The following is a 26140-nucleotide window of genomic DNA, read 5'->3' as shown; positions in this document are numbered from 1 at the left end:
CCATTGGTATGTGCAAATCTGTTGATGCAATTTCAGACTCTTCATTGGTAAATAAGGCCTCTTCCTGCTAGGAAGTTCACTTTGGGCAACTTTTATAAATGTTCTCTTTGCCTAATCTTAGCTTGTCCTGTGATTCTCCTCTTATAATGGAAATAGGTGGAATAGTCGCTACAAGTTCCAAAACAGGGAAAGTGTTCCATGTGGTGAAAATGGGGTGGGGTCTGTGGTTGTTGAAAATTTGGGCTCTGCCTCTGAGAGCCTTACTGACCTGCACTATGGAAGCAGTATATATGGTACTCAGGGGCCGTTTGACAGTACTGTTCAGGTGTACCATTTGGACTCCAGTTGTAGGCAAGATGATTTGCCAGAATTAACATGCCTCAATTATGGAAAACTCTACTAGTTCCTTGCACAATGAGTTTAAAGGTGTCTTTGGTGTATTGGAGGACTTTACTTTGCCAAACTCTGCCATTTTTCAAAGATAAGAATTTGCAGAGGGGGAATTGTAGAATATTCTCTGATGTTTTTGGTGGGAGTCAGGTTTTGACATGCATGCCAAGACATCACTCTTTTCCTGGTCTGTATAGTAGTATGCCTACTCAGAGGGCCTCATCATCTATCTTAGTGAATTCAATGAATAGTAATTTGCTTTTATCCTCTGAAACACAAGCGTTTGTACAGATGCTTAACCCAAAGGTGGCAGGTAGGGAAAAAGCTCCATCTGAAATTATGTTTTCCTTAGAAAAAGTGTTATCCTCTATTCTAGCACTATTGGATAGTTCTGTCTCTAACTCACATCATGTATTAGAGGTATTGTCCCCAATTATTTTGTGGATTCAGCACCTTACTTCCCCTGGTTTATGTCCGGTCCAGGGATTAAAGTCAAGAGAGGCAAGATCACAAGCCATTCAGAATAATTCAGTGGCTAATGGTGGGATAAAAAACGTCAGTATCCAGGTGGGCAAGCCTAGTTTAAGAGGGTTTCCTCCTCCCCTTGGGTAAACAGATGGAGAAATTGGGGTAAAAAAATAGAGGAGGACAATATGTTTTCCTTATAATATTTATTTCAGAGACATAACCAGGATGAACGGGGGGCTCCAAAAAATGTAGAAACTTCATCCTGTTTTTCTGATTTTTAAGAAAAGTGTATGTCTCTCCAGGGGTGCTCCTATCTCTCATGCTCAACCTTCTGTTGTTCCTTTCAAAGTACCATCAACATAAGATCACCGGGGGTCAGCAGGGAAAAATCCTCTAAGGAGAGGAAGAAGAAGAAATGCCAGATTTTGAAATGCTGACCAAAAAAAATGTTGAAGGAAGAGTTTGTATCTCCAGATCAGTTAACAAATATTGAGACGCTGAACAAGGTTCCCTCTGATCAGTTACTAAACCCTGAACTACTGAATAATGCATTTTACATTTAGGCCTGGCTACTGATCTAGTAGCTTCTTACAGTTCAGTAGAGGCGCTGGTCTCCAAACATTTGTGCTCAGGGAAAATGACTTTCCCTCTATAATGGAGTGATTACCTATGGCTCTCAGGATGGTGTGGCTGAGGTCCTCATGATGGTGAGGGGGGATTGGAATGGTCAATTGTGGTCTTGGAGGAGCAGGTACATGGTCTAGGGGCTCCCAAGTAGAGGGGTGGAATCCTGAGTACACTGTACTGGTTTCTCCTTTGGGAGAAAGGTTATCTCAGCATGCACTTTAATCAGGTGGGACTCTTAATGGGGAAGCTCAACCATTTTTTCCATCATCACTATTGGCCCCTCATTATGCATCTGAGACGAGGCCTGGTAATCAATCAGGGGGGTCTTAAAATATGGTATTTTCTGACTGTATTGGATTTTGTTTGTTTGATTATGAATTTGGTCCTTTTAATAGACAATATATTTTACATCTATTATTGGAAATTGAGGCCTTAGAGTAGTAACAAGTAAAGACATTGAAATTATCCGCATTAATAGCTCTGCCACTTGCCCTAGTGCAAGGGTAACATTTAGTTCTAGGATTATTGTAATTTTGGTTTTAGAGAATGTGGGTCTTTTTTGGAAAAGAGGGATTGATGTCCTTCTTGTTGAAACAACTAATACAATTGAGTGTGACAGTTCCTCATTGGACCTTCAGGGTGTCTTAGTAGATGTGATACAGAGGAAGTGGTAGCCCTAACTTAAGGAACATCACCATCTCAGTGGACAGAGAGGTGGAAAGGAGAGTGTTAATTGTTGTGGAAAAGGAGGACATAGGCACCTAGGATTTGGTGGAGAAAGATGCGTAATCTAGTTGGAGTTGGTTAGCTGATACTTTGAATGGGGTTAAATATACCTCAAAGCTCCCGTTGTGGCGGAGGTAACCGCTTGAGTAAACTGATATCTTGGAACATGGTAGACCTAGGTCAGACAAATATGAAATTAAATTTTGTAGCACAGTCTAAGCCTTTTAATTTTGCCTTCAAGAGACCTGAGCCTGTTCTGATTTTAAGTGTGATAATTATTTTATTCATTCTTGTCCTGCAAAACCCATCATAAAAGGCCATGCTAGCGGACGAATAGTTATTCTACTCTCCAGTGACATTAATTGGAACCCAAAAGTATTTGTTCATACTTCAAAACTCTGGATCTTTGTTGGAGATGGCCATATCTGCAGGGTTATCCCCTACATGTTTTCCTTTCCCTTCCTATTTTTCTGACCATCATTTTGTTGGCCTTAGGACTCTCTGCAGTTTACCTTTACTAACCAGTACTAAAGTGTATGTGCTTCTTCCCTAAAAACATGGTAACATTGGTGTATCCACAATTGGTATATTTATTTTACATGTAAGACCCCTGTAAAGTGGTATATCATATACAGAGGGCTTGTAAATTAAATGCTACTAGTGAGTGTGCAGCACTGATTGTGCCACCCACTTAAGTAGCCCTGTAAGCATGTCTCAGGCCTGCTACTGCAAAGTCTGTATGCGCAGTATCACTGACACCTCGGGTTCAGTGACAAAATATCGAATGCCTAAATATCGTTATACAAATATTTGGTGACAAAAATATTGTGCACAATTTTTTTTTTATTCTTTACCTATAATTGAAAATACAAAAATATCGAAAAAAATATTGTTTTATACTAATAGCAAAAAAGATATACAAAAATATTGTTTTTTAAATGATAAATAATTTAAAATAGTAAACATTTAATGTATTAACATGTAACAGTAAATCATATAAAAAAAGATATAAATATATATTAATTTAATCATACACACATAACTATCATTAAAGACAATTTGAATTAACAAGCATATATGTATATATATATATATATATATATATATATGTATATATATATATATATATATATATATATATATATATACATAATAGATTAAAAACTGCAAATTAAACATACCAATTTGATTACACATGAAAAGTAAACAACATGAAAAGTACATTTTACTAAAAATATATTATATACTGTAAAAATTACTAATTAAAATATAATTCAAAATACACAGAAATATAATAATAATTTCATTTTAAACAATATAAACAAATAAATACATTTCTACATTTCTAAGAATAATACATACAATATCCCCACTCCCGTCTGTGCAACAGTAGGAAAAGAGTTGGACTCAGGAGGGATAACATTTACTATTCCTTCCCCAGTCTATGCCACAGTAGAGAAAGAGTTGAACACAGGAAGGGTAAAATGTACTATTCCCACTCAAGTCTGTGCCACAGTAGGGAACGTGTTGGACCCAGGAGGGGTAAAATGTACTATTCCCACTCCAGTCTCTGCAACAGTGGGGAAATGATTGGATTCAGGAAGGGTAACATTTACTATTCCCTTTCCAGTCTGTTCAACAGTAGGAAACCTGTTGACTCAGGAGAGATAAAATGAACTATTCACACTCCAGTTGGCGCAGCAGTAGGGAAACCTTTGGACTCAGGAGGGGTACAATTTACTATTCCCACTCTAGTCTGTGCAATAGTAGGAAACGTGTTTCATTCAAGAGAGGTAAAATATTAAAATATTATTTAAACACATAAAGAAACTTAAAAAACTATATTTATTACCTTAAAACATTAATATTTTTGTCAACTATATTTTTGCTCACAATATTTCTGTGTCACGATATTTACAATTTGATGTTTCTGCTCCTCATATTTTTAAAACAATATTTTGTTGAACACCGCAACCATGACTTGGCATTTAAAACCAGTTGCCAAGCTTTAAACTCCCCTTTACTTACAGATAAGGCACCCCTAAAGTAGGTCCTAGGTAGCCCATAGGTTGCCATGTAAGTAAAAAGCAGGACATATACTTTTAAGTTTTCAAGTTCGGGTAATGAAAAACCCTCAAAGTCGTTTTTCATCACTGTGAGGCCTGCCCCTCTCATAGGCCAACATTGGGAATTCCTTATAATACTCTTAAGCTGTAATTCCTGATCTAATAGAAGTGGCTACATCATGTTTAGTACCTTTGGAATGGTAATGATAAATCCTCTTTACTGGTAAAGTTGGATATATCTCTATTATTTTAAAAATGCCACTTATAGAAAATGGGCATTTTTTTGCACTCACTGCCCTGTCTGTCTATAGCCTATTTCCAATACACATCTGGCTTGCGTTAGGTGACAGCTACACGTGTACATTCCCTTCAGACACCCACAACACAGGATACTCAGCTGCATCTGCATTCATCTGCATACTGATGGGTCTTCCTGGGGAGGTAGCTGGGAAGGACTCCTAATTACATCTCAAAGGGCAGGGGCCAGAGCCCTCACAAAGGGGCTGAGTACCTCCCACTGATAGTCTGGGGCTAAGGCTGACCTGAAAGGCTGACTAGTGCACTTCACAATAATTCTTTGTAGTCATCCCTCCACATCAAAGGCACTTTCTTGTATGAGTACTGGGTCCCTGACCCACTCAGAGTAGTACACCTCTAGTCTCAAGAGAAATCTGCTGGAGTAAAGACTGCTGTGTGCCAGGATTGACACTCAGCCAGAACTGACTGTTCTCAGGGACTGCTGCTCTGCCCTGTTGTGCTGCCATCCTGTCTGCTGATCTCTGCCCTGCACCACAAGGACTATTCATCCCTTCCAGAGTGTCTCCAAGGGCTTGCTGGCTTGCCCCCAGTTCCACTGACGATCTCTGGGACATCAAAGACTGCCCAAGAGCCTCATCGCAATAGTCGCTGCTGTGCTTCAACCTACAAGAGGCCTCATCGCAGCCATTGCTGCTGTGCATCAACCTACAAGCAGCCTCATCTCAGCCATCGCTGCTGTGCATCAACCTATAAGTGGCCTCATCGCAGCCATCACCACTGTGCATCAACCTACAACTGGTCTTATCGCAGCAGCCGCCACTGAGGAGAAACCTTGGAGCGGCTTCCCTTTGTGCTTGATGCCCCGCCCACACCCAAACTTTGACGCGACTCCACTGCAGTGGTTGGCCACCTCACACGGACTCCATTGTGGTTCCCATTCAGGTTGCTGTCAGAGCTGGCCTGTTAATCAAGATGTGCTGCCTGCACTTGTCTTCTTTGGCTTGGTTCGCCTCCCTGCTCTCTGTCAAAGCTCCGACTGCTGCAAAACTGCCTGCTTCAAAACCACAGCCGCATCAGTGCCTTGCCTGATAACTGCAGACCTGAACGGCCTGAGGGGTTCAGCTGTGCCTCCTGCACATTGAAAAACAATCACCATTTAAAAGTCGATCCAACCCATGGGTCAGTCTCGAATGACCACAATGCGTCTTCAATGTCCTCATCGCACAGGGACACACGAACTTCCCTGAACTACTGTAAAGTTTCTAAAATGACCCCCACATAAAGTGCACTTTTTAAATACTCCTTAAGAGGAAATACCTATTGGATATTTTTATGTTTTTTTGTGATTCATTCAGCTAAAGAATCCCTATTTTTTATATTTGTGTGGAGTCTTTTTGTGGTTTGTCACTGTATCTACTATTGGCGTATTGCTGAAGTACTTTACACCTTGCCTTCTAAGTTAAGCCTGCCTGCTCTGCGCCAAGGTACCAGAGGGTGAGCACAGGCTAATTTATGTTGTGTAATTGACTTACCCTGACTAGGAGTGTAATCGCTATTTTGACAAAATTCATACCTCTGCCAACTAGAGACCCAATTTCTAACAATCTGTCTAAAGCTATCCTTGTCTAATGCGCAGGGTTGACTATCATCTTTTTTGCTTGCAAATGTATATATCTGCCCAAGGTAATACCCATGATACTCTTGTTAACTCTATGTTATCATTCATGTGTAGCACTAGTCTCCTGGAGGATTGTCCTCTGATCATTATTGTGGGGGACTTTAACACAAAAGTTTCCAACTCTGTTTGTAGGAAATTTGGTAATGTTTAACTGGATGGAAAATGGTGCATTCCAGAGCCAGTTTTACATGTAAAAACTAGACTAGATAAGAGAGGACTCCATTTTTTGGGAAGTTTGAGATCTTCTGGCTTTATCTTTTTAAATAATAGATTCCCTGAAGATGTTCCTGCTTCTTCGTGTCATTCATTAATTGATTATGTTGTGGTATCCCATCAAAAGTTTGGAGTTTGTTCTCAATTTGAGATTATAGGGACTGATCTGAGTGACAACAGTATATTATTAGTCACTTTAGACTTAGAGATGAAGGCTCTTGAATCCTGGAATTCCGTGAAAGATAATACAGTTTATAATAAGTCTAACAGGTGTACTTTTTGGTCAAGAAATGACACAAGTTTGGGCCATAGTGTCAAATTTGCATGTTTGGGCCTTTCTCACCCTTCTCTAGAGGACCCTATTTCTTGGTAGGAAAAACAGTTGATATTTTTTTGTTCTTTGGGGAGCAAAAATTGAGTCCTAAGCTCTAAATCCTTTGTTAAGATGTCCTTGATGTAGTGCTTTCCTCTTATTTAGTGTCTAAGCACTAACATAACACAACAGAAATACACTTCTGAGGTCAAAGAAGACTTTTATTGTTGTTATATGAATGACGAATTAGTAGCTTTCCAGTCCGCGTTAATCAAACAAAATATATCAGTTTGCAATATACACAGCAGGTTATATTTATAAGATATTGAATGCAAAGCAAAACAAATACTTCACCGTGTAGGAACTATTTACAGCTACATCTTTCTAAGGTCTGCAAGCTGATGACCCCTGTCAGCCGCGAGAAAGAGTTTCATCTACCCACACGGGATGCTGGCAGCTGGCGCCAAGCTCCAGCACGAGGTCCGGCAGATTCGAATCTCACTCTCTGCAGCCTGTTACATTTGTTACAAAGGTGTGCCCCCTCCTCTCAGACCTGGGAAACTGAGCAAGCCTTTTGGAGACTGGCCAGGTCTCCAAGACTACTCCTGTTCCCAAGCTCAAGCAGAGAGAAACAACGCCCATGTACCCTCTCTTATCAGGTCTAGTCTACTGTGAGAGCAAAACATCTTGGTTCATCTGGTGCAAAAACACAGCTTGGAAAAATACAGCTTGGATTCTCAACTGCAATGTCTAACTCCACGTTAAAGGCAATGGGCAGCTAACCTAAATATCAAATGCAATGTCATGTTAAAGGCAATAGGCAGCTAACCTAAATATCAAATGCAATGTCTAGTGTCATGTCAAAGCCAATAGGCATCTAAGCTGAATACAAAATGCAATGTCTTATATCATGTCAAAGCCAATAGGCAGCTGAGCTGAATACAAAATGCAATATATAAGATCATGTCAAAGCCAATAGGCAGCTGAGCTGAATATAAAATGCAATGTATAATATCATGTCAAAGCCAATAGGCAGTTAAGCTGAATATAAAATGCAATATATAATATCATGTCAAAGCCCATAGGCAGAATATCTAATAGCATGTCAAAGTCAATAGGCAGCTAAATTGAATACATCATGTCAAAGCCAATAGGAATGCAATGTCAAAGCCAATAGGCGGCTAGACTGGATACAGCATGTCAAAGCCAATAGGCAGAATACAGAATGTAATGGCTAATGCAATGTCAAAGCCCATAGGCGGCTAAACTGAACAAAACATACCATGTGCTACTGGTGAACATTGAGCAACTAATATGCGCAGTGGTGAAACACAAAGTCATTGGTCAAAACAAAACTTTATCAAATGGCAGTACATTCCGCCCTTTGACCAATGAATTTCTGTTTCACATATCTCATATTTCAAAAAAAAAAAAAAAACATCAGCACAAAAAAAAACATTATGATCAAAGCAATCCCTGTAAAGCAATAGAAGTGAATTAACACATTGATCTCATAACCTTTCACATCAGATACATCTACATAGAAAAGACTGAGCAATTTTTTTTTCTGAATGAGTCTCTAATTCAACAGTGTTAGCAATTTGATATGGCATGAGTTCTGCTCATGTAAAGAGGCACGGTCCACCTGAAAGGTTTGCTGGAAGGTAAGCAAAAGTCAGAGTTCCATATGAGAAGGGAAAAAAAAAAAAAGAAATCACAGCTTGAAGAATGCAATCAAACAAGTTGAACTTGAACTGAAGGCGCAGTTTGCGCAAAATGGATCCATGGTGCTGGCACTTTACTCAGCCAGGTTCAGGTTGGGGGTTCGGTCCCTTCCCCGACCCCACACGCACACACCGGAAGGGGGACCACACAGCGCACTCAGGGACAGTGGCGAAACGTGGTCGGATCTGCAAAAGAAACAAGTATGACTTTTCTTGCAAATAACATTTTTCATTTAAACTGCACCCTTCCTCTTTCTTTCCCTGTTTTATAATCAGCAGGACGTTTTTGGGGCCCTTTGTTATATTTTCTGCAGGTTTTGGAGGATCACTTGGGGCTTCAGCCCACACATCAGCACTGAGGTTTTTATCTGCTGCGCCACAGCTTCCCTTTTCTTGCACTGTCAGAAGGGCTGGGGCAGACTCATTCTTTAACAAACCTCCATTCACTGCATTTTTGCCAATTTGGGCCATTCTGTCTCCAATTTGTATGAATGAATCAGATTCTTTTCTAGGTATCAGCATAATTTCGATTTTTCCTTGGTAATTTGCAGCAATCACTCTCCCTAAAACCTGATCAATTTGCCATTTCTGTTCTGGTAACTTTCCTCTCCCCAACTGCTCTGTGACTGCTTGCATGACAGACTGCTTTTGTGCGTGCTGCACAGTTTTTATCAAATCTAGGGGAATGTGCATCTCTCTCATCTCTGCCCACCTGTAAGTGGCTTTTTCTCTCAGCTGTTCACATTTCTGGGGCACCCACTTAGCCATCCCCACTAAGGCAGAATTCTGGGTGAACACTTCTCTCTCTGAATTTTTCTCATTAACATCTGCAAGGTAATTGAACCAGTTAGGTACAAGCCATGTGGCTAAAACATTATCAAAGAACCAAAAATCAGCATAAAAATGACACATCTCATGTAGCTCTTGCTTTAAAATCTGACACACATTATACAATGCTGTTCCTTCTACGGTGCCAGAAAACAACATTTCAGTCAATGAATCATTAGTAAAACAAACATGCTTTTTATCTTCAGTAGACACAAATTCAAATGGTGCACACAATTTCATCTGTAATTCTTTTATCTGTGGTACTCTAGCCCTGTCTTGCAAGTACCAGATCCATTGTATGATTCTAGCTAGGGGCACTATTTTCTTTCCTTGTTCATGATTTAAATGTACATAAGTATTTCCTTCTTGCACTGCGCAGAAACCTAAAGTCTGCATTATTTCATTTGCCAAATCACAAGCGCGCAACTGCATATCATTTTTCACAGTGACCATATACAAAAGTGTTAGGATTTCACTCAAATGAGGGCTATTCTTTTTCCAAAAATCAAACAAGCTAATGAAACTCGGGGTGTCTTGCTCTAAAATCCTTCGCTCGTAAAAACCCTGGCTCACACGAAAACTCAGTGCAGCTCGGAGCTGTCTTAACCCCCTCATTACTGGAATGGGACAAGAAAGATTCTTCAAAAACAGCCCTTTTATAACTTTCAGTCGGGCTAATTTGCTCACGTAAATTCCTATTTTCATGTTCCAACTTCCTACATTTCTCCTGCATTTCTCTGTAAGCAGATAAAGGTATCCAGACCTTTCTGTCATCATTACTTCCAAAAGACACGTTTTCTACATATATACAACAGGAATTATTTCTCAAAACATTATCAGGCCTTTTAGCTACACATGCATTTTCTTCTGTAGTTCCCCAAACAGAAAACAATTCACAGTTTTTCTTAGCACCATCAGGCAGTTCATCAACACATGTATTCTCAGACATGGTCTGCCGTGCTACTGTGATTCTCCAAACAGAAAACAATTTCTGTAATTCTCCAAACAACAAAAACAATTACACTTTTAAAGTGTGCACTTAGAAATCTACTAACTCGTCAAACCCCTTCTTAATCACCTCTTAATGACCGACACCCCACGACCTCTGGTACCAATTGTAGTGCTTTCCTCTTATTTAGTTTCTAAGCACTAACATAACACAACAGAAATACACTTCTGAGGTCAAAGAAGACTTTTATTGTTGTTATATGAATGACGAATTAGTAGCTTTCCAGTCCGCGTTAATCAAACAAAATATATCAGTTTGCAATATACACAGCAGGTTATATTTATAAGATATTGAATGCAAAGCAAAACAAATACTTCACCGTGTAGGAACTATTTACAGCTACATCTTTCTAAGGTCTGCAAGCTGATGACCCCTGTCAGCCGCGAGAAAGAGTTTCATCTACCCACACGGGATGCTGGCAGCTGGCGCCAAGCTCCAGCACGAGGTCCGGCAGATTCGAATCTCACTCTCTGCAGCCTGTTACATTTGTTACAAAGGTGTGCCCCCTCCTCTCAGACCTGGGAAACTGAGCAAGCCTTTTGGAGACTGGCCAGGTCTCCAAGACTACTCCTGTTCCCAAGCTCAAGCAGAGAGAAACAACGCCCATGTACCCTCTCTTATCAGGTCTAGTCTACTGTGAGAGCAAAACATCTTGGTTCATCTGGTGCAAAAACACAGCTTGGAAAAATACAGCTTGGATTCTCAACTGCAATGTCTAACTCCACGTTAAAGGCAATGGGCAGCTAACCTAAATATCAAATGCAATGTCATGTTAAAGGCAATAGGCAGCTAACCTAAATATCAAATGCAATGTCTAGTGTCATGTCAAAGCCAATAGGCATCTAAGCTGAATACAAAATGCAATGTCTTATATCATGTCAAAGCCAATAGGCAGCTGAGCTGAATACAAAATGCAATATATAACATCATGTCAAAGCCAATAGGCAGCTGAGCTGAATATAAAATGCAATGTATAATATCATGTCAAAGCCAATAGGCAGTTAAGCTGAATATAAAATGCAATATATAATATCATGTCAAAGCCCATAGGCAGAATATCTAATAGCATGTCAAAGTCAATAGGCAGCTAAATTGAATACATCATGTCAAAGCCAATAGGAATGCAATGTCAAAGCCAATAGGCGGCTAGACTGGATACAGCATGTCAAAGCCAATAGGCAGAATACAGAATGTAATGGCTAATGCAATGTCAAAGCCCATAGGCGGCTAAACTGAACAAAACATACCATGTGCTACTGGTGAACATTGAGCAACTAATATGCGCAGTGGTGAAACACAAAGTCATTGGTCAAAACAAAACTTTATCAAATGGCAGTACACTTGACCATAAAAAAATGTGAATATGGAACTAAACTTGCCAGTCAGGAAACAATTAAAACGGAGGGTGAGGCAGCAGGAAATTAATCGCCTGAAGCATAAAAGAACAAGACTGAAGGTGGTAGAACAAAGAAAGGAAGAGGATAAGAAATGGATTAGCTTGTGAGAATCTGCTATTTCCTCTAATTGCATTAATATTGGGCTCTAATAGCTGTTTATTGTGGTTCCAGGATAAATGCTGAGGCCATCCCAATATCTGATGATGAGTGTGCTCAGTATAATTTGCATTTATATGCTTGTAATCCAATTGTTGGCCTTCAGTGTGTGCCTAGTGTTGAAGTTGACTCGATGGAAGTATATGACCCATCATCTGACAAAGAGATTGAAGGATTTAATAAGGGTGCTAGCACTTCAGGGGTGATGGGTCCTAATGAACTTCCAATCTCGGTAATCAAGCAGGATGCTTCTTTATGGGCTGATTTTTCATATCCACTCTTCCATTATTGTTATTCAAATGGTGACATTCCCTCATCTTGGTAGGGAACCATGACTGTCTCATTACACAAAAAGGGACTGAAGAATTCCCTTGCCAGTATGGACAAATTGCCCTCCTGGATGCTTTGGAGTTTGCCAAAAGTATATTATTACAGCTCCAGGAGTGGGCATTTGGTAGCAACTTTATTCCTGTTGAGCAGTCTGGCTTTGGCAAAAATAGTGGCACTCTTCATAATATCACCACCTTTCAAACCTTAATTAAAAAATACCCTTTGGCGAGGGGTATGCCTGTGTATGCTGCTTTTATTGATTTCTCAGAGGCGTTCGATAGGGTTAACCGAGGGACGCTGTGGAGAAAACAATCATTATTAGGGATGCCTGCTCATCTTTTGAGGTTAATAATTGCTTTGCACTCTTCTACATGGCCTCAAGTCCTGATGGGGGGGAACCAAAGCCTGTCTAGTAGAGTTGAGATGCATAATGTTTTTAAGCAGGGGTGCCTGCTCGCGCCCTTTACTTTTTTCACTTTAGATTTATGACTTTCCTGGGAGAATTGGCAAAAAAAGAGGGGGGTTCGCCAAATCCAGGCCAAATGATTGTTGATTGCCTCCTCTACGCAGATGACATGATTTTACTGGATTTAAGCCCAAGAGGCCTTCAAAGGCAACTTTCAGCACTGGAGAAATAAACTAAAGAATACTTTTTTTAAATGAATATATCAAAGAGTAAGGTTATGCCATTTCGAATACCAGGTTGTGTGATTAGGCAAACATTTACTTGGTTTCTAGGGAAAGTCTGGTTGGAAGTGGTGCACTTTTACTCCTACCTTGGTAAAATCTTTTCAAGTAACTGCCTAAATCATGAGCACATACATAATTATAAAAGTAATGTGCTATCCCAGACCTCTCATTTAAACAGGTTTTGTAAGTGCTGTGGGCAAAGGCATGTTGCTCACGTACTTTTGGGTTATCAGGTAAAATTTCTAATTACATTGAGCTATGGCTGGGATGTAATGGATGAGTGGCATTGGGCCTTCTTTGAGAAAGTAGAAGGGTGTATATGGAGCCGAATTTGTAATCTTAATTCTATGGATTCTTTACAGTCCCTTCAGCTCCAATTTGGGCTTCCTTCTACAACTGTGCTTGTTATGGAGCTGTTCTGAGGTGGGGGAATAGCATATTTGGTTGTGAAACTGGTTCTATCATATCTGCGCTCAAATTTTTCATGGTTTGAAGGGAAGAAGTGCACTTTATGCTAATTTCCTAAAAGCCTTGGAAATATTTCAGATTTCCTTATTGTGTGAATTCCCCTTTTCCAAAACTTCTCTTAAAATTTGGTTAAAAAAGCAGTGCACGCTTTGAAAAGGAAGAGAGATATTTTGTACTGTTTGAAGTATGCGATGTATGAGCAGGTAATAGAAAGTTGTATCTGTAAAAAAAAACATGAGCCACATGTATCAAACATTTTTACATTCGCAAACGGTGCGAATCGCAAAAATCGGCCGTTTGCGAATGCAAAAATGTCATATGCGATGTATGAAAGACATTCGCAGAGTGAAAATAAGGAATCGCTAAAATAGTGATTATTTGCGACATTGACATGATTTTGCGTGTCGCAAACAGCGTATCACAAAGAGGGACATGAATTACCGAATAGCTATTTGCGTAATGCATATTGCCACATAGATTTGCGATTCACAGATAGCCAGCCGCAAAATTTTGACGCAATTTGCAATACGCTGATTGCGACACGCAAATTCCGTGTTGCAATGCGATGCATCAAAAAAACGCAAACTGAGAATATTCACAGAATGGCCTTTTGCACATGCAATTTACCACTAATTGAAATCAGGTGGTAACCAGGTGCAACCGATATAAAGAGGCCCAGAATGACTCAGCCTCTTTTCCACAATGGCTGCACTCTACTGATGGCGAGGAGAATGAGGATCTTGCCAGGTCTGAGGAGAGGGAGGAGAAGACAGGAGCGCATTTTCAGAGTGCGCATAACCCTTTTTGACCAGACAGAGGATGTAATTTGTGAGAAGTACAGGTTAAGCTCAGCCATGATACTTGACCTGAAAGCTGATCTACAACCCATACTGCAGCATGCCACACACAGGACCAATAGTATATCCACCCATGTGCAGGTATTATGCTCCCTGCACCTATTAGCCTCAGGGAGCTATCAAGGGGTGATAGCAGCAGCAGGAGGGGTCTCATAGAGTCCTCTTTCACACTTCTTCAATGCATTTCTCAATGCCATGCTGAGCAAAATACAAGAGCACATATGATTCCCCAACACCCCACAGGAATTTCAACAGACAAAAATAAATTTCTACCAGATTGCACAATTCCCACATGTCATGGGTGCCATCGATGGGACACATGTAGCAATCTGTCCACCATCAGCCACCGAGTATGTTTAATGGAACCGTAAGAACCATCATTCCATGAACATACAAGTGATTAGCAATGCCTCCAACATCATAACCAATCTCGTGGCCAGGTACCCAGGTAGCACACATGACTCGTACATCTTTCACCACAGCGGAATTCACACAAGACTACTAGCTGGGAAGTTTGGCAAAGGAAATCTACTGGGTAATGTAATAGTTGACAATGTTGCATTGATGTAAATGTGATGTCAGATATCACAAGAACTCATTTTAGTCTCTTTTCATTCCAGGAGACAGTACTTACGCAGTGCGGACCTATATACTGACGCTCTACCTGAGCCCTTCAATGCCAGCCAAGAGGAGGTACAATGCTGCATACAGGGCAACCCACAGTGTGGTAGAGAGGACCTTCGGACTGCTGAAGAGCCGCTTCAAGTGCATCCATAAGAGTGGAGGTGCACTACAGTACAGCCTTAAGAAGACCTGCAAAATCATGGCTACATGTGCTATATTGCACAACATTACGAGCATACCTTTGGGACCCCCGGAGCCGGACTCAGAGGAGGATGGTGATCCCTTGCCACCCCTTACCAAGTAGACAGGAATAGTGCAGCAGACGGCAGGAAAAGAAGTGCTGACATCACACGCAACCATTTCTGATATAAGTTATGGCAACTCCACTTCTTTTTTATGTATTTCTGTAGTTAGCATCTTTATTACCTTGACTTCAAGTAACATATGTGTCAATAGGACATAGCTATGCACTATAGGCAAACATGTGCGAGTAACAGTGCCACACTATTAGCATCATAGTATAACTGTAGTGCTACATGTTAAGGTAGTCCCATGTAGCCCCCTACATTACTTCCTACTTCCGCGCACTCTACTTGAGTGCTTAGTGGCCTCGCTGGAACCTCTTGTAGCGGGTTCCAAGATAGTACTTTGTTTGGTACTGTGATGCCTAGAATCCATCACAGGGGCTGTAAGACTGCTGAGGCTAGAGAGCTCCTCACTATCCCCACCATCAAGTTCGCTATTTGTAGCACTGTGTGCTGTCTGCATTGCATCCAGAACATTGGTTATTTGTACCAATCCCTGTGCAACGTCCTGGCTGCAATGTGCCATCTCCACCTGTATGCCCACAGAACTTCGTGAAATCAAGGCAGTTGAGCTAGCAAGCCAATTGACCGATCTGCAGAACCCATCAAACCTTCCCATAAATTGGTTATTACTCCTACGGTGGCTGACACGCTCCTGCTGAATCTCAGTGCAGAGTTCCCTAATGCCATTTGTCAACTCCTTTGTGTTTTCGGCTGCTGTTTGCTGTCCCTCATTCAGAGACTCCAGCTGATGGTGCATAGATCCCATGTTTTCATTGAGTGCATCCAACTGCTTGTGCAGTACACCCATATTGTCATTGTGAGACACAAACTGCCTGTGCATTAACCTCATGTGTTTGGTTTGCAGGCACTGCACTTTCAGCACGGAAGCTTCAAGGCTGCCAAAAATTGATGGGCCCTCTCCTTCATCTGTGCACTGTCTGCCCGCATTGTGACGCCTCCTGAGGGGAGTTGACTGACACTGGGGTAGTGACTGCTGTCTTCCTGTGGATCTGGCCTCTGGGGGTGGTGTGGGTACTTCATCTGGCATTTCATCTGAGTCCAGGTTATACTCTGGGAGGGGTAACACCTTTGCTCTCCGTCTAGTTGGTGCAATACTGAAGGACTCACTGGTGTTTGAGTCGGACTGTGGCTGTGTTCCGCCATCCCCCACATTTCCACCTTCTGCTGCGTCAGGGCCCGGGACATCTACAACGACAATGTACAGCATGTCATTTATGAATATTTCACTAAATGTTGTACAATAATAATGACTGTACACTAACATCGTATCACTGTGAGTTCTTTGTGTTGTTCCTCTGTGTGGCTGTACACTAACTTGCTATATATGTGGGATTAGCACATTAGGGGTGTGGACTACCACTCCCATAAGGCATTGTTGGGTTGTATGTAAGATGTGGCACGGATTACTTCTCACAATGCATCGAGTTAATAGCTATTTTCTAAGGGGCATTTGTACTTGCACATATTGGGATACACATCATTACTGCCCTTACATTTGCTGGTGCTATGGGTCCCTGAGGTGTCAATATCAGTGACACTACTGACAGCTACAGGAGGCAGTGTGGACTCCACCATGTCTTCCAATGGTGTAGATGGTGTCTGGGTGGGTGGTCCTCCTTCGGTTCTCCTTGCCTCCTTTAGCTTGCTGGCCACCCTCTCTTTGGCACGGGAAAGCAAGTCGTACTGCCGCTTGGGTATCTCCTCAACAGAGCGCTGCGCAACACCCACTGCGCATATTTTTGTTTGGATTTCTGTCCACAGTTTCCTCTTCTCACTTTCAGGTACCTGGAGTGAGTTCTTCCCAAAATGTTTGTTGTGGTGCTTTACTACCTCCTCAGTGAGCACCTCCAATTCCTGCTCACTGAATTTGAGCTTGCGCTTCCTGTCTCCTTTCTCCTTCACATTCCCATCATTGGCCATGTTGCTCTTTGTTCCGGGCTGGATCACACAACTGCCTCCCTGGTGCTGTGCTGTGTCTCTCTGCCTGCTCCTGTGGGTGTGGCTACTGGATACAGCATGGGCTGACTCACTTCCTGGTTGTGATGTCACCAGCCTGTTCCGGTTTGCCGTTTTCACAATTTGCAATTTTCAAATACCGAATCACTAATTCTTTTGCGATTCAGTATTTGCAACTCGCAAATTGTGTTTGCGAATTTTAAGAAATTGCTATTACTGACTCGCATTTTTGATCCATCCCATTTTGCACTTCTAAAATAACGATTTCTTAAAATTTGCTATTTAAGAAATGCTAACCGGGAGCTTGATACATCTTACCCCATATCTTTTATGGAATTTGTCACTTTGAGTAAGGAGAATTAACTTGCTTCTGATATTACATTTTTTTCCTGTTACAGGCTATTAAAGGTATGTGGGAAGGTATATGAAAGGAAGAGAGGTTATGTGATCTTTGCCTATCCTATGTACAAGATTTAAGTAATGTTTTTTTTTGCATGTCCAGTCCTTTGTTCTGCACGCCAGTACTTTTTGAGAGCGCTCTTTTTGAAATACACTTCAGCAGTTGCGGCTCATACTTTGCTCCATTAACTAAAATGATCTGTGCAAAGATTTTTTTTTTTTTTTTTTTTACATGAATTTTTTTAATCTCTTCTAATTTTGTATGTATATGAGTATTTATTTAGTGATGCCTTTCTGCCATTTATATGCATTGGTATTGGTATGCAAATGTAACCTTTAGGATCAGGTGTATGAATGAGTTAAGGTTGGTTGCTCAACATACACTATGGTGCGATCACACTTTATTGGGTGTGGACAGAGCTGCTTATTTCATGCTAGCAGCTATTCGCACAGATGGCCCTGTGCTTGCTCATTTGCACTTTTCAATGTTGTATATATGAGTAATTTGGTGATTTGTTTGGTATGTAATTGGCATCACCGGTGACACCAATTACTGGTATGTAAAAGTAATTCTTGTGACTATTCTTATTTAATGTGTTAATGACGTGGCTCATCACATTTTATGGCATTATTTCACTTTTCTTGAGTGGGCAGAATAGCTTATCTTAAGCTGGTTGCTATCTGTATGGTTGCCATTTTACTTGGCCACTTGCACTTTTTAATTCTGTGCAGTTCAATACTGAGTGTATTCTTCCTATATTGTGTTTGAATTTTATTTGTATTTGCAGAATAGTATGCTTTGTGAGTTTGGACTACCTAGTACTTTTGTGCTGACAATGGAGTACTGTATTTAGCAATAATACTGTGTATTTAATTGTAATAGTCGAAGGCATGGATGGATTGGTGTATTATTTTATGTGGATCTCAGTTGAGTTCCATAACATAATAAAATTGAATTGAACTGAAATTGTCAAATTGTTCAGCCAGGAAATGTTTCTGAAAATCTTACAGAGATTTCTTGTTGGGTTAGGGATGTTATGTATGTATTGAGTATACAACAATGTATTTGCCTCTTTACAGCTTTTTCGTACTCTCTCACAATGACTTTACATTAAACTTTATTAATCTCCAATTTAGATTTCCTTTCAAGTAATGTAAGTTTGTGTCCCATTATTTTCATTTCAGCCAATTCATTGTAAACCCATTTCTTGTTTTTATTTTGTGGCTGATTTATATTTCCTCCAATGAAAAGGGGTGACTTTATTGAGTTTTAATTAGGTATTTTTGTAGAGTCAGCTGACCGTTCCCTTGGGGGAGCAGTTGAAGATATTTCTTTAATAATTTCAGTGAATGTATGATAAAACCCAAGCAGTATAATTTTACTGAATATTATGGCAGACATTTTTAAATATTGAGTTTAGATGCGCTGTACAGAAATGTGATTGTGAATCTAGATTGAAACTTGTATCAAATGCAAAAGTGGTACCAATGTTTGTCAAAGTGCGGTAACAGAAAAGATCAGATCAAGTGTGTGGCTAGCTGTATGTGTGGGCTAGTGAACCAGTTGGGGTAAACCTGGTAGGCATGTGTTTTCTGTGATGTTTGCAGCCAGGTTTCACAAGGACACCAATTCTACCCAGCAGTCAGTCGCCACCCGCAAGAATTACAAGGGCGGGTGGGCAATATTAATAATACAAAAATATAAAGAAAAATAAACATACCTGCGAGCCGCGCCGCAGCTCCTCCGTCTCCTCAGCAGGCATCACAGGCCAATCCGATGCTGCTCAGAGCAGTGTTAGGACTGTCTGGGAGCCTGGGACCTGTGCTTGCTCTTTCTCTGCAGCCCTGTAACACAGTGCCGGGCTGGAGAGAGCACAGTGCACATGTGTGTTTGGCCGGCCTTAGAAAGTGCACTCCCCTTGTCCCCATCATCCCCAAGGCCCCACCCGTTTAACAATGAAAGGATAATAAAACTAGTTTACTATCCTTTTGTTGTTAAAGGATTTGCAGCGGCTGCTGCTGGGGGGGGTGACCCTCCTCCACCATAGCGGAGGATCCGCCGCTGCCTGCAGGCCAGATTACCCATAATTACAACAATATTAGCAGATCATATACAAACTCAATGACCAATTGCAGAAGTTGGAGGAGGTTGCGTGTATACTCTTACGCTTGTAATTATTTCTGATCAGTTAGGCACAGTGGCCCAGTACAACCATGTGATAAGGTATCACGACCTGGATAATATTCCGGCCACTTCAAACTTGGGTACTACAACATGTTTCCAACATTATATTTTTGGTTTGGCTTTTGATGTTAGTACGCCTGCATTTGCATTAGGGAATGACAGTGGGCTAGGTGACACAAGAATTGTAGTACACCCGCACACTCGCAAGGTGATCTGCGACCTTGGGTGAGGGAAGATACGTGAAATGGCACCTCTTTCTTTGTAACTACAATGGACATACTCTTGTTCGGACTCTGTTCATGTCTTGGGCATATGGTTCATTGTAAAAACTGAAATTGTTATGGTAGGTGGGAAGGGTGTCCCATTTTTTTCTTTATTCTATTTGTTTGAGTTTGCTTGCTACACTTTTTCTCTTTCGTTGGTATGTTGTGGCATTGAGTACTGGGTTTGAATACATTGTTGCGCTAGTGCCCCTTTTTGTGAAACAAGTTATGTACTGTGAGAAAAAAAACAATAATCAATAAAGAATTGAAATATTTAAAAAAACATTGCTAGCAAGGGAGTGCAGCTGTAAAAGAAGATTGAGGATTTCTGCCAAGAAGGATGTGTTATAGGCTGGTTGTCTGTAAATCATAGCGATGATGACTGGCATGTTGGCATTATTTAAACAGTGAATAATCATGAACTCAACTGAAATTATCTTGTTAAATGGGATCTCTTCACAAATTAGTAAATTGTGGTGGATTATACCCCCACTCTCCTTTCTTGGCTTCTCTATTTTTACATATTTTTGTATGGTATTTTGTAAGAAGTTTGCTGGGTATATAAGATAAGCTATGCAAAAACAAGGGTTCTCTTAGACAGATGGGGTTCAATTTATAATTTTTGTGACTGCTGTGCTTTTCCAATAAAATATTTGGCAGCTGATGAGGAGTTATTAGTACCACCTTTACATGTTTTATCAAAACAGACAAGTTAATCACCCCACTAGTAGGAGAAATTAGATGATGAGGGTAGCGCTGTGATGGGTATAAATGTTGTTTCTGTCATTAGTGCCTTAGATCATTGAATGAATGACATGTACAAAATGGGAATTGCTGTATACATCTGTTACCGCTATTTGAACCAGCTCGTTCCAAAGGTATGGTTAATGTCCCTAATAAAGTTTTAAGGCCTCATTAGTTTGGCGGTCGAACTTCCAGACAACACTGGAGGCAGTTTTTTTAGCAGCCTCAGGCCGATAGTCCCAAGACCGCTAGATTACGAGTTCCCCACGAGGCTGGCGTGACTGGCATGGCGAGGCAGGGGGCAGTATAATGGAGCTATTGCCGGCCGTGCATCCCTACCTGTTGGCATGATGGGCAAACTGTGCCCATGCACCATGTCATTCACAGGACACAGTGCAACCCCCAAACCCAAAGTTTTTGGAACCCTCCATGGGGCCCTACCCACTGTGTCCCCTCATTTTGGGCTCCTTACCTCCTTACCTGCCTGACCGCCAAGCTTTCCATGGCGGTGGGATCACCATTGATTCCAAATGCCAGAATCTTCAATACTGGCTGCCACGTCAGGAGCAGATGGTCCCTGTGGCACTGACTATGGTGGTGCCGGCGGTCCGCTGGCGGTCTTCTGGCAGTCCAACAGCCAAACTTGTAGTCCGGTGGTTAAACTGCAAAAGGTGCTGAGGTCAGATCGCCACTGCTACCATGGCAGTCCACGGCCTGCCAAACTTGTAATAAGGCCCTTAATTTGACACTCATTCATGGGAGTTAACCATAAATGCCAGAATGGATTATCTAACTGGAAAGTAGGAATCCACAGTATAATTCGGAAAGTCAAGCAATTAAATTGTTATTTAAGTATGTATTCCATTTAAGGATTTAGTAAATTCAAATAATTATGGAGGCTCTTGTCATTCAAATTGATTTTCCTATTTGAAGGATTACAGTTGACATTAGGTCACTGTAGTTCGGACAATAATTGTTATATCAAAGGTCTCCAGTTAATCTGTAGAGTCAAGTAAATTCGAACCTCTTCAAGTATAACCACTAACCTGGAAGGATAATCTTCAGCTTGCAGACTGTGGAAATGGCAGAAGAGGTAACTTGAGTCTTAAGATGGCCATCATCTGGATGTTAAAGTCAAGGCAGTTGATGATGCACTCTGGTTTAATTCAGAAGGCCGCGGTGGAGCAGGTTTTGGATTGTGGAGAGCTTGCATTCCAGCTCGATCAGTTGTGTACTTTGGGACTGGACCCATTCACTTCATGGAAATGAGCAGATTGCAGAGGCCTTGTCCTCAGAGATAGGAAGAAATGTACCAGGCACTACTCTTACTTTGTTGAACTAAAGTTGATAGAACAGCGGAGATGTCAGAGAGATGTCAGAGTCTGGAACTAGGAATAAACAGATGTTTAACCATAGTGGACTGCCCTCATGAGGTTGAACCTCAGTGTGGCATAGCCTGCTTTATAGAGCTCATTGAGTTGGTGCTTAGTTTCACTAGAGGTGGTGGGGGGCAAAGAGAAGGTTCATCAAAATATCTTGATGATGGGTTAGTTGACTTGGGACAGAGAGATGGTTGTAATGTCTGATTGAACTGGACTGCAGCTGTATTACGGTACTCTAGGATGTAGGCCCAATACTATGTAGGGCCTCAGATATGGATGATGTTGGTGTTTGCTAATGCAAAGTAACGAGAATCCAGAGCCTGGACTACTACAGTGCGCACATCTCACTTAAAGTCAGTGCACTAGAATATGTGGCTGAAAACAAAACTGACACAATGGAGCGGAAACTGAAAAAATCTAGTTATTTTGTGCTTGTCTAAAAGATGTCAGCATCTTTCACCTATTGCTCATTAAGACAGAAATATCCGTAGCATGACTCAGTGAGGTAAATGCTCTCCGTGGAGATAAGCGGTAATGATTAGAAAGCATGAGTTTGAATCCCTGCTCGCCTACTCGGGCTTCTATTCTGTCACGGCAAGAAATTCAAGTACCTCTGTATTGGGCAATAGTATAACTTATTATACATAACGTTAATTGTAAAAGTGTAACCAAGCACATTTTCCCAGTTCTGTTAAAAAGTTTCCCACGCAATGGGAGGGCTAGCTCACTGCTTTAAGGGGCTCAGTTACCAGCACCTTGTGCCACCCTAGCATCATTTTTTTACACTATGGTGGCACAGAACAGTCCCCCACCCCAGGCCATATTTACAAACTGGTACCACTGCACCAGTTTGTAAACCCTTGAGCCAAGTTGTACCTGCTCCAGGTATAATGTATGCAAGATAGGCTATAAGATTTCACTGCGTCATTCTAGTGCCATGTTTAACGCTTGCTCAAGCCAGGCTTTGAAGTGTCACTAGACTGGTTTAAATGTGCCTCCCCTAGCTTTGCTGGACTAGCGTCGAATTTTGGACGCTAGTCCAGCAAACCCCACAAACTGCATCAGAAATTCTGACTCAGCCGTTCTAATGAGCGCCATGGTGCACTGTGTTATGCATACAGCACTACCATGGTGTCCTTAGGGGTCGCAGGGCAGTGCAGGCAAACTGGAGCACTGTGATCGATGCGCCAGTTGGTTGTAAATGAGCCATAAGTACTTATTTTGTGAAACTGTAAGTCCAAGGCTTAAAGTTTCCCTCAGAATCAGGCGCGCCGCTGCCGAATGTGGGTGTTTGAAATACAAAGGCTGACTACTCTTTATTTCAGGTCGTCTCTTTCCTCCGACACCACATTTTCCCTCTCCATTTATCTCACTCTTGCAAGTTCTTTTCCGCAACTGCTTTCCCCATTTGCCACTGTTTTGCTGTCTTCGTCTTCCTCCTACGCACACGTTTACTGCCTTTCTCCCTCTTCTTCTGCGTGAAGGGCAGATGATGGAAAATCAGTGGGGCCGCACCAGGAACCAGTGGCTCATGTTAAGCATTGCTGCGCTTAAGCGCTGTGCTGTATGGCGCCTGGAGAGACAACATTTACTAGGGCTGCTTGTGTTCCCGATCTGGCCCTTCCTAGCATTGCACGCATGCCAATCGGGAATGCAGAGACTTGCTTAACAGGCACTTTGTTCCGGGCAGATGGTGGTCTGCCGTCATAACCCTCAGATTCTCGCGTTGGTCGGGAGAGGGCTGCCAGGGTTGCCCTGCTGCATGACCTGATGTAGGTTCGGTGGCCTATCAGAGGACTGGGCTAGATGCCTCGCATCCCTGTCCGGGCGCACGACAGACTGCTGATGGCGAGCGACCGGGAAAGAGAAGGTGTATGAAATTAGGGTGACCAGCTCGCTTCATGTTATTACAGATACTGTATCCAGTCCTAGTCATTTCTGGGAAAGGATGGTGCCTTCTGGGTGTTGTAGTTTAATTTTGCTTCCTTTGTACTAATTAGACAGACACACATAAAATCAATAATTTGTAGGTGAGAAGTTCACAAAGGGAGATAGTGTCCTTAATGACTGTGAGTGAGGTAGTTACCATATAGGCGGTGCACTCACAGAGACCACATAAAGGAGTATTAATACATTCTGGTTGCTCACTACAGGAGCAATTAACTCTGTGCCGACTAGTGGCAGGTTTCATGCGAAAGCCCAGGTTCTGGGGCCTATGAGGTTTGCTAAATACATTTAGCAACCATAGCCCACTGCGGAAGAACAGTGATGCTTTTATTATCACATTTCTACAATTAATTGCAGAATCTGCTAGGCTCAGGGTCACTGAAATTGTGTGGCAGTGGAGGGCCAAATAACGGGGCTGGGTTGAGTAATTTATGTGGCAAAAAGGACAAATTATGCAGTGTGACGTGGGACATTTTATAATAGTATTTCTTCATTATTTTGTCATTTTTACACTGGTTAATACCCAAATATAGCAGTAAGCAACAGAAAGGTGGTAAGTCAATCTCCGGAAAGGGTCTTCCACTATGTCAACACATAGTGCTGTGTTTTTATGTCACTTTTGAACCATTTGAGCCAGAGACAATATTTTAGTTAAAATCTGCAGATTATGCCGCAGATGATGGATCCTTTGGTAAATGCAGCAAATCTATAATTATGCAGAAAAATTCAGCGGCAGCACAATCACATAATTCCAGTGGCCCTGGCTTTGGTACACAGGTAGAATCAGAACAACACACTTGGAATAGTAGAGGAGAAGAGCTATAGCAGCAGTCAATATGCTAATTTGAGCACCTCGCAAAAGTGTCTTGTCTGTGACCATGGATAACAGTGTAAATATTTCCCTGAAACTGTCAGTGCCGGATGAAAACGAAGGAACAACTTTGACAGGTATTTCTCGGGAACATCGACTGCTCGCATTGGGTGCAACCTCTGCCAAGACAGTTGGCCCAGATTTGTACTTGCTTTGTGCCGAATTTGCGCCTTTGTTTTAATGCAAATTCAGCGCAAACCTAACTCCATATTTATACTTTGGCGCTAGACCCGTCTAGCGTCAAAGTTTTGGAGTTAAAATCATTTTTTGCTTGCGGGAAACTACCTTGCATCAATGAGATGCAAGGTAAGTGTTCCTGTGCAAAAAATGCCGATATTGCCTTAGAGCCATATTTATCCCCCATACTAAAATCACACACGGGGGGAAGGGAGCCTTAAATAATGGTGCTAAGTTTGCTTAGTGTCATTATTTAACACCTGGGTCAGGGCAGGCGTTAGGGGTACTTGTGGGCCTATTTGCATGGTCAGGGACTTGTTTGTTTTTCACTTTTAGATATACGTTTTCCATTAATTACCAGTGGTCTCATAAGTCCAACCATACCTGAGTAGCCCTAGTGCAACATTTTAATCATCATGATACAGTTGTAGGAGACCAGATTCTGAAAATTCGAATTCAGGACATTCCACAAACACATAAATAGTCAACTTTGCTATACAGAGGGTCACTGAATTATTTCATTGACTTCACTGGCCAAAACTGAAAACACAGACAAAGAGTTACCACAGGTAAGTAAATGCAACTGAAGCACCGTATTATCTGTGTTCATTAAGTTGACTTACGACTAGCAATGTTAACAAATACAGAAGGAGCACACAAAAAACCTGCCTTCGCCTGTCTTCATCAGTTTCCTTTAAAAAATACTAGGACATGAGTTAAATTTACTGAAGTCTGCCTGGGCAGAGGGTGAAAAACCAGCACACTCCTGGCAAATCCAGAAATGCTGATCACCAGGGCACAAGTTGTGGGTACATGCGGTGTATTGCGTCCACCCACTATTTTCACAAGTTGGGCACTGTATGAGTCCACCCACTATTTTCACAAGATGGGTACTGTCCACCCTGCCAAGAAGTTGGGCCCTACATAAAAATGATGAACTCGTCCCAGTGTAGTGGGACACATTCAGCAGGGCCTGCCCATTGATATGTTTTTTGTTCCTTCTGAGCAGCACAGAAGAGGGCTTTCTTATTTGAAATTCCTGCTGGCCTAGGACAAAGGACGAAT

The 26140-nt window shown here is 41.6% G+C and overlaps 1 long non-coding RNA gene across 1 annotated transcript; it reads right to left on the bottom strand.

The window, feature by feature from the left end:
* Positions 1-8433: 8433 nt before the first annotated feature.
* LOC138258714 (uncharacterized) lies at positions 8434-11201 on the bottom strand. The gene is made up of 2 exons (XR_011198521.1): positions 10620-11201; positions 8434-8649 (listed from the first exon to the last, which is right to left on the bottom strand). It is a non-coding gene; the product is annotated as an uncharacterized lncRNA (long non-coding RNA).
* Positions 11202-26140: the final 14939 nt, after the last annotated feature.

This window comes from Pleurodeles waltl, chromosome 9 (assembly GCF_031143425.1).
Source record: "Pleurodeles waltl isolate 20211129_DDA chromosome 9, aPleWal1.hap1.20221129, whole genome shotgun sequence".
Taxonomy (NCBI): domain Eukaryota; kingdom Metazoa; phylum Chordata; class Amphibia; order Caudata; family Salamandridae; genus Pleurodeles; species Pleurodeles waltl.
The sequence above is the reverse complement of the archived record's forward strand: the minus strand, read 5'-3'. Positions and strand labels throughout refer to the sequence as shown.